Raw genomic sequence first — 14262 nt, forward strand, 5'->3', positions numbered from 1 at the left:
TGATCAAATAATCTATTGTTGTAGGTTTGATTAACTCGGGGGGGGGGGAGTTGTCTTTTACAACTTGATTTCCAAAGAAAAAAATAGGAATCACAAACCAATTTGTAATTACAAAGATTACAAATTACAAAGAAGGCTTTTTACTCCAAAGTATAAATTACTCCAAGTTACAAAATGAGAGACAACAACCTAAAATTTGTAAACTTAACAGATATTTTTCTCTTTTTCAAAAAATGAGCAATTTACTCTTTGCAGAAAAAATGCTTTGAAAATCTTCCCCAAAGTGTTGACTTATCCAGTTCTTAACCAGTTACATAAGTTCTAAGTTTAGTGAAGAATTTGGCAAACTAAGGGGTGTGCCGAGTAATGAATATAAACGTGCATGCGTAATGACTATGATGAATTTTAAATGGACGTGTATTACACAGTTAAGAAGCTTATTAAATACACATTATGAGCAAATGTTGGTCACGGGAAAAGTGTGCATAAAATGCTATTAACATATACAGCATTCCAACAGGACCCTGCAGAGCCGTTGTGGTTGAATCACTTTATCTTGCTAAAATGTCAGACAAACGCAAAGTATAACAGCTCCCAGTACAACTTATAGCTCCTCTGCTCACCCCTAATGACTAAATTAGGATCCTTTTGAGATGACAGAGCTCATACATTTAGATACCTTTTACATGCCTTGTTTCTTTCATAGACTGCAAGTACTACACTATAGAATTGTCCCAAACTGTCTTGGTGAACCAGGAGCCACATGATTGCCCTATCTGTGGTTCAAGAGGATGCCAGATAGATGCCCTTTAGTTTTTAGCCAGTTTGTTGCCTGCTTTTATTATTTGTATTTAAGTCATGGCCCATTTATGAAATTAAAAGCAATCAGGACTGAAAAAAAGATTGATTAAGATCCATGGGTTAATGACTAGGAAAGCACAGTGCATAATCATATATATTGAAAAGGACCTTTCTCCCTTTTCCAGTAAGAGACAGAATGCACAATTGTGTCTTTAAGAAAGACTGGATACATGGCCTATTTGTATTCTAGCCTCCTCCTTCCCTCTCACGTGTGACAGAGAGAGAGAGAGAGAGAGAGAGAGAGAGAGAGAGAGAGAGAGAGAGAGAGAGAGAGAGAGAGAGAGAGAGAGAGAGAGAGAGAGAGGCTGAGCCAAATGCGATGCAGCAGAATGCTGTGACAGACCTGGCATTGATTTGAACAGAGGTTGCCGGATTGCAAGAGAAATAATAGTCACATTATACTCTAACCCAATACAGGGAGAGCAAGGGATGAGAGACAGAGGGAAAAATATAGTTTCACCTGTTGAAAAATTCAAATTTATTTGGGATTCCAGATTTTTTTTTTCTTTTTCCTTTCCTCAGAGGGACTGTGTGTTTAAGAGTCGTGTCTTGCATCGTAAGTCGACATGCTATCTACAGGTCAATCTGTGAGGCAGGAAATGGTGTGGCAATAGTAGGACACTTATACCAGTGCACCTTCCCAGTACAACCAGTTAAGCAAGCCCAGAGTTCAAACTGCCTGGACTGAAATATCATCTGTACAGTGCTTTGTAAATTTTAGAGCTTCCATAACTTTTTCTAGCATTTTTAAAAGGGAAGCTCTATAAATGAAAGGCCTGACAAGGTTTTTGTTTTGCTTTATTGTCAGAAGAGTTGTTTGGGAAACTTGAATGAGCAAGGATTGTTCTTTTTTGTTTGTTTGTGACACTCCATATACACGTCTATTGGAGAAGAAACAAATAACCACACAAGGATTCTACCTGTGTTTTTTTTTTTAAAGATAATAGAGAAACTTATTTTCTTTTTACATTGTCTCTTCGCTAGAAGAATGCTGAGATACATGGCAGGTGTCAGTGCTCTTATTATTGAGATGTGATCTTGCCTTGGTGAGTGTTCTGAAGTTTTATCTTTTTTAAGGCTGAAATTACTGTAGAATTTCTTATCACTTGTGCTCTGGGGTATTTTGTTTTTAATTGGCTGGCTTAGGTTTTTATGAAGGACTGTTTGCTTTATCGTCTTGGAGGATATTCTGTGGCATGGCTTTTATTATATACTATTTTAATCTGCTGAAGCTGATTATTTTTGTATCTGGAGACAGTAGGTAAATACATGCCTTCAGTGCATTGAACTCAAAGTGAAATAGTAATACCACTGATTAACTCATGTACTGATTCTAGATGTGCTTTTAAAATCCTTCAGGGATCATTGGCTTGATGTTGCTTGAGGAGCTGTCAGCTACAGTTCATAAACAAATAGAAACAAGCTGAAATCAGTTCATACAATACTTGCTATCTATTTTGTGGCTACTGAAATGTGATTGCTATGTCCTTACTAACAGTCCCCAGCTTCCGAGATCAATACTGTATCATTTATTTCAGCTGGTGGATCTATTACCTTATGTATATAAGTTAGAATCCCAATATGAAATATGATCCATTGGCTTGGGGCTCAAAGTGGTGAATTAAAGTGGCCCAAACCTTATACCTGGCCTCAACCACAGGCCATTGGTGCCATATATTATTACTATAAAGTGCCTTGGGATCATTGGGGTGAAATATAAATGTATTATTATTATTATTATTATTATTATTATTATTATTATTATTATTATTATTATTATTATTGGCTTGACATCCTTAATTGTATATTTATAAAAATATACAATTTTCTATACACATGCATTACCTTAAAGTATAATGAAGATGAAGATGTTACAGGAGTGACTCATTTTCCTGATGTAAATTGACAGGCCATTGTTTTAGCTGTTGTTGGACAGGCGCTGTGTCTTTTTATAACACAAATAATTACATACTTGTGTTCAGACTGTTTGTTATGTTTGCGATTCATTAAATTCTTTTTTTTTCGTTTTCCGATGACAGTGTGACGTGATTACACATGTATAAAAGGGTTTTGATTGCTCCATTATAAAGGTCATCCATCCACCACGGTGGCAGTCATGATGGCAGTTCTCTACTAAGACTAGTTTGAGAGCAACAGTGAAATAATAATAAAAAAAATTGCTATGAAAAAAGCAAAACAATTCAGCCTGTTATATCTTTTGATTTTTTTTTGTAATCCCAAAATGCATACGTGTTTGTTACCATATAAGGAATATATAAGGTTTACAGAAGTCAATACTGAACTTTCGCCCACATGCCTTTCATGATTTGATTGGTAATTTGTGTCTTGTTTCTGTTTTTGAAAATGAACCATTGTTTAAAAAGGGACGTGCCTCAATCACAGCAGACAGAGTACATCTCATTAACAGCAGCAATTAACTCAAGCAGCTTGCATAGGTGTTGAAGATAAGACTGAACTGAGCTTTTTAAAAATAAGGTTCAGGATATGATACAAAAAAAAAAAAAGTAAACCAAATCCATTTTGGCTTTAATAAACAATTCCATATTGCCGTGTTTATGAATGTGTATTGCTATTACAAAAAACTAGGCTTTTACTATGGACCTGTTCACACTATAATGCACAATCATCATTTTTTGTGAATGAAGTGACTGGCTATGTAATGGTTTCAGCATGTTGTGAAGAACCTATTTCAGCTGTACTAGCACCCAGATTTATGGACATCCTCACGTGGGTTTGCAGGCGTGATTGTGAATGGAGGGACTGGCTACCTAGTGGTTTCAGCGCATTATGAATAATGTATTTCAGCTGTACTGGCATCCAGGTTTATAGATGTGATCCTCACACAGATGTGCAGGTAATCCACAGTACTTTTATTGTTATAGTTAGGCCCTGTCCACACTACATAACCGATCTTGAGAACCATACTTAAAACCGTTCTAATTAATCCAGCTCAGAGCATCCACACTGAAGTATCGTTTCATGTTTAGTTGGGCTTAATACGTACACACACAAAATAATTTGGTTACAGTGTTTAGCAGCGTGGAAATGAAACCCACCATGCACTGGATTTTATTTTATAATAATGTATTCTGCCCCATATTAATAGAGGTCCATATTGCTAAAAAGAAATAAAACAAGTATTTTGGAAAAAGTAAATGCAAATACACACACACACACAAGTAGGGCTTTAAGTTTTCAGGTTTTATTTTTAAGCAGTTGATGTCCCTTTAAACAAATGGTGTTGATTCTGTTTCATAATTATAATCATAAAAAAGCTGTTAATTACAAAACAATCTTTGTTTTTACTTTCACATCTTGCCTGAGTCTAATTCTGGTCCCCTTAATTTATTTTCAAACAGACCTGACAAATTAAGTGACTTGTCAGCTGCAATCCCATTTAATTTTTGCAGTAACCAAATTTAACGTTGTGCTTTTGTTATTTTCTGCACTAGTTTAACAGGGATGTTCTGACAATTTTTTTAAGTATAAAAATGAACACCTAGTGCGGAGTGTACACTGATAGTAAGCCCTTCAAGTGTCGGCTCTGAGTATTTCACAAAGCATTTTGGGACATTGGATGATTTGGGATATTGTACTGTACTTAATATGATATGTTACCTAATGTTTATATTTTATAGCTGTCTAATAAAGACATTGTTTATTCATTCACTGTAATCGGCACATTATTATGTTTTCTTTATTTGGTGTTTTAAAATTATACAGATGTTGTGTATTATGCATACTGTACTTGTATTATACTGTTAAAAAGAGCTAATTGATTTTTTTAAAAATGTTATTTATTTTTTACATATTAGGCGGGCTTGGATTTTGGTATTATGTCAGCATTATTTTTTGTAAGTGGCATGTTGATGTAGTATAAATGCCCATCCTAAATCATTACAACATGTTGGTCGCTCAGTAGGAATAAAAAGAAGAAAAGACCAAAGCCTGACAATGAATACTGACAGGTTTAATAAGTACGTAGATGTACATGTACTTTGCTAGCAAACTGAGGATAGACTGTTGGAGTTTGACAAGACCAGAGGGTTGAGTTATTCAGTCTCCAACAGCCATGCATATGTACATTTTTACTATTCCATTATAGTACCTGTTTAGTTTGTAGCTTAGTGTTCCAGAACCCCCTGCAGTGTTTACAAAAAACAGGTTGCTGATATATATATACCGTATTTGTTCAAGTCCCTTGTTTACATTTACAGCTAATGTGCTCCCTCTTGCATCAGAACGTTGTTCACATTCCTTGTCTTCTATCGTTATCAGTCCAGAGAGGGCTAAATTTTGTTAGCTCTCAGCTTTGTTTGAGCTGTTAATGTTCATCACTTCATCAATTGGGGCTCACAGGGACTCCCTACAGTTGACTCAAATGGGGCTAATGGGGCTAATCTCCGACAGCTCAAGATTTATACGAATATTTAGGAAAACTATTGATGTAACCCTTCAGCCGGCCAGTTTCCCAGTTATTCGGTGAGTGACAAGGGTAAACAGCTAGTATACAATGAATTACATTGACGATTTGCATCAGAAGCCTTTTTTTCTATGTCAATAGAAGAAATGTTGGCGGTTGAATGGTTGGGTGTACACCAACTTCGTGATATTAAAATTACACAAAATGACAAGAAACAAAACCGAAGCTTTTGTGTGTCATGGTTTGACAGGAAGGATTGGCTGATGGTGAGTGAAGGAAAAAAAAAAAAAAAACATTGTTTTGTTTTCCATGCATCTTGTTTGGAGTGGATATAGCTTGCACCAAAACCGGAATCAATGATTTAAAACACCGGTCAGAGAAAGTTAAAAGACATAAGTGCAGTGCTTCTCATATCAGGAACTGTTTAAAATGAAAATGACTGGAAACATTAATATTGCTACTCAGATTTATAAAGGTTGTCATATTTCCATGTAAAGGTATAATGATCTTGTACAGAAGAATAGGTGTGTTCTTTCCCGGATAATTGACTGCATCAGGTTCTATGAAAGTCATAAGCTGCCACTGAGAGAGAGGTCATGATGTGTGAAAGTCTTATTTAAATCTGGGAGTATTTCTAGATGTGGTAGATGTGTTTCCTCAACTAGACACCATGCAAATGCAGCAGTGTCTAAAAATATCTCGAAGACTATACAGAACAAACGTCTAGATTGTATGCTGGAAGTGTACAAGAAGAAAATTAAAACTGAAGTTTCAAATGCAAGCTTCTTGTCAGTACAAGCCAACAAAACGACCGATGTGTCATATACAAGTCAACTAGTGATTATGCTGAGGTATATCACTGAGGGCTCTGTAGATGAGAGGTTTTATGGTTTTTTGGAAGTTCAGATCCGAATGGCTGAAGGATTAACAAATCTTCTGAAGCAAGAACTGGAGCTTTACCATTTAAAAATAAAACTTATCTCGCAGACATATGATGGTGCAGCTGTTATGAATGCTTCACGTGGACAATTTTTACAATATCTTACCAAAGCGAAATTCAACTGCAATAGCAATTATACGCTTTCTGGAGAAATCAGCTAAATCTGTAACAACATTGAAAGAAAACCTTCCCGCGGAAGAAACCAAAAACCCATGCAAAACTGAACCAGCAAAGAAAGAATTTGATCAAACAATGCTGATTTAGTGAAGGAAGCATGTAACGTTAGGATTCTGCAGGAAAAGAACGCTTCGACAAAGTAAATCACTCGATGTCATTGGATTATATTGATTCAGAACAATTCCATCAATTCCATGTGGATTTTCCCAATGAACATGGCATCAATGAACATCTAGACATGGCAGTGAAGTGTTACCCAACGCTATGCAAAGAAAAACCTAAAAGTGAACTAATGGTTTTGTACAGCAGTGCAGAACACAAAAGTGTCAACATTGCTTAAAGTGCTGGAGGAGAATAGCTTCAGGGAACTTTTTCTGAATCTTTTTAACTGACGGAGATCACCCTTACTTCCCCAGTAGCAACAGCGGAATCATAGCGATGTTTCAATACACTGGAATGTACAAAGGCTTTCCTGTGCAATGCAATGACCCAAGACAGACTTAACGAATTTAGTGTACTGTTGATTGAAAAGGAGCTTATCCGCAGTATTCCTGATTTTAACCATCCGGTCATAGAAGTGTTTGCTTCTCAAAAAAAACAAGGCCAGTTCCTCTACAAATGGTTTTCATTTAACATGCTTATTATGTACAACATGCCTTTTAACTGAGCAATATATTAGTACATTCAGAAAATAAATGTTGGTTTTAATAGCCCAGCCCCTTTAGTTTATCAGGCTACCAACCGCCAAAGATGTGTGGTTGTCTACCGGTAAACAGCTTAGTGCGGTACATTAGTTAGGGTAAAAAGTGTTTAGTTAGTGCTCCGAAGGAGATAGGTGTTTATTTTGTTCTTGTGTATTTGATTGTGTTCATTAGAAGTGCACATAAAAGCAATTCTGTGTGTCGGGTATCAGTTTAAAAAGGGGCAAATGAACACGAGTAAGTGCAGCTCAATTAAAATACAGTGAGAGAGAAATTTGTAACTTAGAGTGCCCAATTATTTTACCCTCTATTTTTTCTGCATATAGAATGTCCAGTTATTTTTTTCCCCTCACTGCAAAAATTCTCCACAGAGCTTACGTTGAGTAGCTGTCCTCTGATCTCACGGCCAAGCCAGCTTCCTCTTCTACACCCAGGAACATGAGAGCAGATATCTGCGAGCTACTGTCCTGTGTAAGACAAAGGCCAGCCCTGCAGGTATCCGCCTGAGATCACTAGCCGACTGGCCGGTAGGGTCCACTGTAGCGCAATTAGAAGAAATAATTCCTGCTGGTTTTGCCTCCCTTCGGAATCCCCAGCAAAGACCGACAACTTCAAACAGCTGGGACGTGAACCTGCACTCCCTTGACTGTTTGACTCACCCTGCACAACATACAACCATGCTTTTACCAGGTGTGATCCACATTTATTTATTTATTTACACATGTATAAAGACACTTTGCAGGGTGTTCTGTAACAATAATTTACCTTTTTGGTGCTTTTATATCCAGAGCGGATTTTAATGTCTTCTATACTTAATGCCATCTATTTCTGGGCATTCAGGACTGGAGATGCAGGGTTCATTGAATTCCACTGCTTCGGACTATAAACTCATAGACAGTATCACCCTGCTGTCATCAGATCCAGGAGGAACGAGAAGAGGGACATGGATTGAATCGACGCTAAGGCAGTAACTGCCAATTCACTCACTCATTCAATTGCCTGTGCCTTTAAACTGTGTAGTATAGAGGCACACTTAGTGACTTGTCAATGACAGTCAGTGTTTCTAGCTGCCTGTCACAGACCTTTTGCTGCCAGTCAAACTAACGGTTGGCTTCAGTCTCTACCTTTCAACTAGCTTTTGAAACCATCTCTGACTCGGGTTATTTACAAGTTCAATTAATGGAATGCTAAAGATATATATATATATATATATATATATATTATTTTATTTTTTTTTTTTTTTTTTTTTACATGATATATTATGTTTTTTTTTTTTTTTTTTTTTACATGAGATATTGTATATTAGACTAGCTAGACTTGTTGTGATTGTGATGCTTGAAATGTTTTTAAAATAAGTGTTACAGCTTTTAAAAAGCAAGGAACTGTCTATCGTATAGATCAGTGGTTCCCTACCTTTTTCAATGTAGGGACCACCTTGGTGTTTGGATTTTTCCCATGGACCACTTGCCACGCATTTTTTCACAGCATTTTGAAACTAATTTGTATGTGTATAAGAACATGTAGAAAGTAAATTATTGATATAACTTACCTAACCTAATGAGATTATTGGCTCCTGACTTTAATGTTATAATAGGGCTGGATCTTGGCTTGTTTCAGTTCATTTGCAATAAACTGGGATCTAATTATTATTTTTTGACATTTATGGTACTTTTCTAAGAGATTTAGCTTTGCAGAATTCATTAAACAGAATCAATATGCAGCTTGAGATTGAAGTTCAGCTAAGAAAAGGGTGAGCTAGTTGAAGCTTATTTGAACTAAATGAATGTCATACTGGAGGCCACTTATTTAGGATTATTCTGCAACTAGGCAGCATCAAACAATCAATTATTATTACTGGAAAAGGCTTGTAGAAAGTGAACAGATGTTCCCTGTTAACAGCTAACATTGAATAAATGTTTTTCTTACAGGAAAGGCCAATGGTTGATGCTTAGTTACTTGCAAGTTCCAAACCATTCATCTGTCATGAAACTGAATTTTATACATTTTGAAATATTTTCTTAACATGGGACACCTTCTAAGGAATAATCATAGAGCAAGGAGAGATATCATCACCAAGAGACAGTCAAGTGTTGTTTTTTGCTAGCACATCATTTACCACAACTAAGGAAATAAAATTCAATGGGCACTGCACCTGGTAAATTCTGCTTGAAAAAAGTGCTCAATGTACATTTGTGCCCTCCTGTCCTAATATGTGTGACTTGGAATAACTTTATACAGTTTAGGGTTTTCTAAACAATTAAAATGCTCTCTTACTTCTTGTAACAGGGCTGGTCTGTTACTGCGTGGGTTTATGCTGATTGACAAGCGAGACATAGAAGTTGACTCTGAAACGGCACTCAAGCATCCAGATTTTATTAATAATTAACAGGCAGTTGCAGTTATTGATGGCAGCCGCTAGGGTACAAACAATGGAAGTCGTAGTGCGGGAGAACACATTCTAGGGTTGCCACCTTTTCCACAGACCAAACCCAGAAATATTCTTCAGTCAACTTAGGTCTATCAAAAATCAGTATACTGTAAATACAGTTTAACACTATACCACCAGATCTCAGTACAAATCAATAATCATGCAGTCTACACAGTATTGTGTTTTTGATATTTCTAGCAATCGAATTTGCAAGACAGAAAAATAGCAGTTAGATCATGGTACGTTAGAGGCTAATCTTACCTCAAGACAAGTAGCTGTGATAAGTAACGGCTAGTAAATCAATACAATTTCTGAAGCGACAATCCTGTCTGCTTTTTTTTTTTTTTTTTTTTTTTTACAAAAAATTTCTGAGCCTGAAAAGCTAGTTTGTGATGGTCAGAATTATTTTACAGCCATTGTGTCATGGCCCCCCCCCCCCCCCCCCCCCCCCCCCCCCCCCCCCCCATAAATATAAACAAACATTATTAATATACATTAAAAAATAAGGCTCTATCGGTTGTGTCGGTAAAAAGAGATAAAATGAGTCAAAATGTAAATTTGGTTCTGGTTTTTCAGTGTTACTAATGGCTAATGCTAAATATGCAATGTTTACACATACACCAACACGTATACGTGGTATAATTATCATCACATATCATAAGTAACCCATAGTTTACTGTAAAGGTTAGGTATTTAATCACATGCAGACCAATGTAATGTAAAGCACTATACAAATGCTGGGGGCACAGAATGTTCAGATCAGTACTAAACAGTACATTTCTAATAAAATAGTGGAAATGCTTCAAGCAACTAATGTAACATAATGTATAACAGGAATTATTGGCTGGTATTAAATTTGTAGATTTGCTACCTTGATATATTTTGACGGTTTCTGAACTGGCATTTATCGTTAGTATGTTCACAAAGAAAAATGCCACACAGTTCTGTAACTGTACTTTTAATATCAAAAAAATTTTAATACATGTTTGCTTAATTAAAACAGTATCTTATTTACAGTAACTAGTTATAGCATCTACAGTGTCACTGCAGCAACTTGGAGAACAACAAAGACCTTCTAAAAATGTTTTACAATATTTATGGTTTATATGGCAAATCTATTTTAAGATATCAGTAATTGGAAAAGATTTCTCACTGCAGTACACTTTATAATAGGCATTTTCTAACTCTGAGTTTTAAAACTTAGCTATGGTTCACTAACATAACATAGTGGAATTGTGGCAGTACCATTTATTAATTGTAGGACAACATTGCCATGTGTGTCAACTTTAACAATAAAGCCGAAACTAAAACTTTTTAAATTTCAAACTGGTTAATAGACTAGCAAGCACTGTCAAAATCAGTTTTTTTATACGGTGCAAAACTCATTTATATTTATATTGTTTAGAGACTTTGCGATACCAGCACGGTGGGTGTAGTATCTACACATATTGACAGTAACAGTCCAAATCAAATTTGCACCATTGTTACAGACTTTCTAACTTTCTAGTCTGGCATAAACAATTTTGGCAGCTATCATAAATTCCAGATTCCTTAAATCCATTGATGTCCTATCTGCTTTAAAAACATTTAAGCAAATTGGCTTCTTCACTCACTGACATTCTCATATTCACTTTGACATCAGACACATTCTTTCCCTCGTTTAGCGCGCACTTCTTTAACGTATGCTGCATACCACCAGTCTGTGAGACGGTGGGATCACACACTGTAATTGGTGGAAGTAATATTGGTGATCCAATCCAAACCGCCAATAAAGCCAAAATAAATTCCAATCCAATTCCCTGTGTCTGCTGGTTTTACTTAATTGAACTGATAATTTCCTTAATTAGACCTTTTTACTTGTTTTCAGCTCTTAAACAGTTGCAGATTTTAAGCAGAGTTAGCTACAACATAACTTGAACGGCAACTGTAAGAGCTGAAAACAAGTAAAAAGCTATAGTTAAGTAATTGAAATGAAAACAGCAGGCACAAGGGGTTGCCATGACCGAGTTTAAGGCATGTAGCCAGGTTAATTGATAATCAATTGGTCAATCAACACCTGGCCACATACTGCACATGAAGTTCAAAATTAGCATGAAGACCCTTATTTGAAAATGCTGCTGAGTTGTAAATAAAAAGCATCAGCAATGCAGAATTTTTGATTCTAAATGAAAGATATGTTACTAGTCAAATATTTACAGAGAAAGAATCATTAATTCATTAATGCAGCTGGACAGAAACTAAGAGTATATTGATAGTGTGGTAGAGCAAGAACTCTGCATGTAAATAAAGTCTGGGTGGTGTTTGTGGTTGGTGGTGGTTAGCAGGAACAGGGTTAATTCCTGTCCCTGCCAAAAACATGTGAGAATATGGCTGTTCCCAAACTAGATGATTGGTGTCAATTGGGAAAACCACATACTAAAAAAGAGAGCTACCAGCTCCATTAGAGTAGAGATCACCAAGGAGCTGGTTTATGGAGAGAAGTGCTAAGTTCAAGAAAAAAGAAAGGTATTGTGTAAGTGCTGATAAAAGTTTATGTGACTGTTAAACGGCTTAGCCATCCAGTCTGGTAGTGAGGGACCCTTTGAAGTGAAGTTAGGCTCTACGTTTCAGCTAGACTTTTCTTTTGTTTATTTTGTGTGTTGTAAAAATAAAAATGCATGAAAGTGCTTCACCGTTTTTATTCTTGTGTCTGGGTCTATGTTCTAAAAGGGCAAATGAGCCGAGTATGGAGAGGCTATGTTACATATGGTGGCAGCTCTAAAAAAAAAAGCCCTACTAATCCAGAACAATAGAAAAAAGAAAATGGAAGAGCTGCAAGAGATGATTCTAGCAATGAAAGGCCGGTAGTGGAGAGTGGAACGGTGACTTCCAGAGCAGGAACGAACAGAGCTGCAGTTAATGTTCGAGAGGTGGGTGAGGTCAACACCGAAACCAGGATTACCAGAGCCTGAGGCAGGAGCCCCACTGTCTCCAGGCCTGAGACTGGAGCTCCGCTGTCTCCAGCGCCTGAGGCTGGAGCCCCGCTGTCTCCGGCGCCTGAGGCTGGAGCCCCGCTGTCTCCAGGCCTGAGGCAGGAGCCCCACTGTCTCCAGCGCCTGAGGCAGGAGCCCCGCTGTCTCCAGGCCTGAGGCTGGAGCCCCGCTGTCTCTGGCGCCTGAGGCTGGAGCCCCGCTGTCTCCAGCGCCTGAGGCTGGAGCCCCGCTGTCTCCGGCGCCTGAGGCAGGAGCCCCGCTGTCTCCGGCGCCTGAGGCAGGAGCCCCGCTGTCTCCTGTCTCGGCGCCCTGAGGCTGGAGCCCCGCTGTCTCCGGCGCCTGAGGCAGGAGCCCCGCTGTCTCCGGCGCCTGAGGCAGGAGCCCCGCTGTCTCCGGCGCCTGAGGCAGGAGCTCCGCTGTCTCCGGAGCCTGAGGGAGAAGCCCCGCTGTCTTCGGCCCCTAAGGGAGAAGCACCGCTGTCTTTGGCCCCTGAGGGAGAAGCTCCGCTGTCTCCGGAGCCTGAGGCAGGAGCCCTGCTGTCTCTGGAGCCTGAGGGAGAAGCAACAAACAAGGGGGAGGAGGTGAAGAAGATACCTCCAACACAGCCACGACCACCACTGTGGTGGGAAAATTACAATGTTGCTACTGCTATGATTGTTTAAGGTTTCCATGCTCAGGTTTAAATGCTATTACGGGTTATAAGATTTAGGTATAAAATAATAATATGTATTATGTACTAGTAGTTGTTGTTGTACATACTTTCTCTTTCTTGCTGCAGGGTAAGCGTCCCATATAAGGGATGGAAAGATACTGACTACCAGTTCGAAAGAAGTAGTTCTCTGAAGTTCTCTTTATTTAGCAACCGCAAGCTGCATCCGTACAGTTCACAGACATGTCACCGGCTTAGTCAGAATAGGTATAATTTTAGGATGTTTGCAATTTAGATAAGTTGTTATTGTTGCATATGATTGGTCTCATCTTAATCTTCCAAGCTGCTGCTATCCAATGTATACTGAGTTAAGCTTCCGTGATTGGCTCGCAATAACTAGGTTACAAGGTATATATTATGCTTACTGACTCTGCATAGTCAGAACACTTGCTCGGAGCTTCCTAACACACGGTGCGTGTGTTGAGCTTGTTCTCAGGTTTGTAAACCTTGGATAAATAAACCTTGTTTGATTCAACATTAACTGTCTTACTGAGTTTCTAATCTACAGGAAGAGTCATAACATGAAAACTTCCATGACACCACCCCTGAAAACAAGTCCGGCACCAGATGGTGCGGTCCCTCACCCCGTGCTCCTGGTCACCCTGCCAGAATGCCTGGACCTCCAGCCGCAGGGCCTTGAGATCAAGCAGGAGCACCACCAGACACAGTTCCTTGCCTGGTCCCCTGCTCCGCTCGTCCTGAAGCCCCAGAGGTCACGTTGCAGTCGACAGACTACCCCCGCCTTTTGCTGTGCTGGGGATGGTGTCCCTGATTGCAGGTTCATGGTCCCTACTCAGAAGCGCTGGAGGGACTGACCCATCCTCGAGCCCACCCACAGGAAGGGGAAAAAATTTAATTTTTTGGACTTGGGTGTGGGTGGTTATGTTTCAGAGAGGGGAGGTGGCCTTGAATGCTGCTTCTAAATAAGTCTGGGTGGTGGTTGGCAAGAACGGGGTTAATTCCTGTCCCTGCCAAAAACATGTGAGAATGTGGCTGTTCCCAAACAAGATAATTGGTGTCAATTGGGAAC

General features: G+C 38.6%; 1 protein-coding gene across 2 annotated transcripts in view; it reads left to right on the plus strand.

The window, feature by feature from the left end:
• The first annotated feature begins 1192 nt into the window (after window positions 1–1192).
• LOC121294858 (leucine-rich repeat-containing protein 4C) overlaps window positions 1193–14262 on the plus strand; it is a 628604-nt gene continuing 615534 nt past the window's right edge. The window contains exon 1 of one of the 2 annotated variants that reach the window (XR_005946834.1): window positions 1193–1907. The gene's annotated coding sequence lies outside the window, so the exon portion shown is untranslated. The remainder of the gene's footprint in view (window positions 1908–14262) is intronic. The other variant, XM_041219001.1, reaches the window with a different exon arrangement.

This window comes from Polyodon spathula, chromosome 19 (genome assembly GCF_017654505.1).
Source record: "Polyodon spathula isolate WHYD16114869_AA chromosome 19, ASM1765450v1, whole genome shotgun sequence".
NCBI lineage: Eukaryota > Metazoa > Chordata > Actinopteri > Acipenseriformes > Polyodontidae > Polyodon > Polyodon spathula.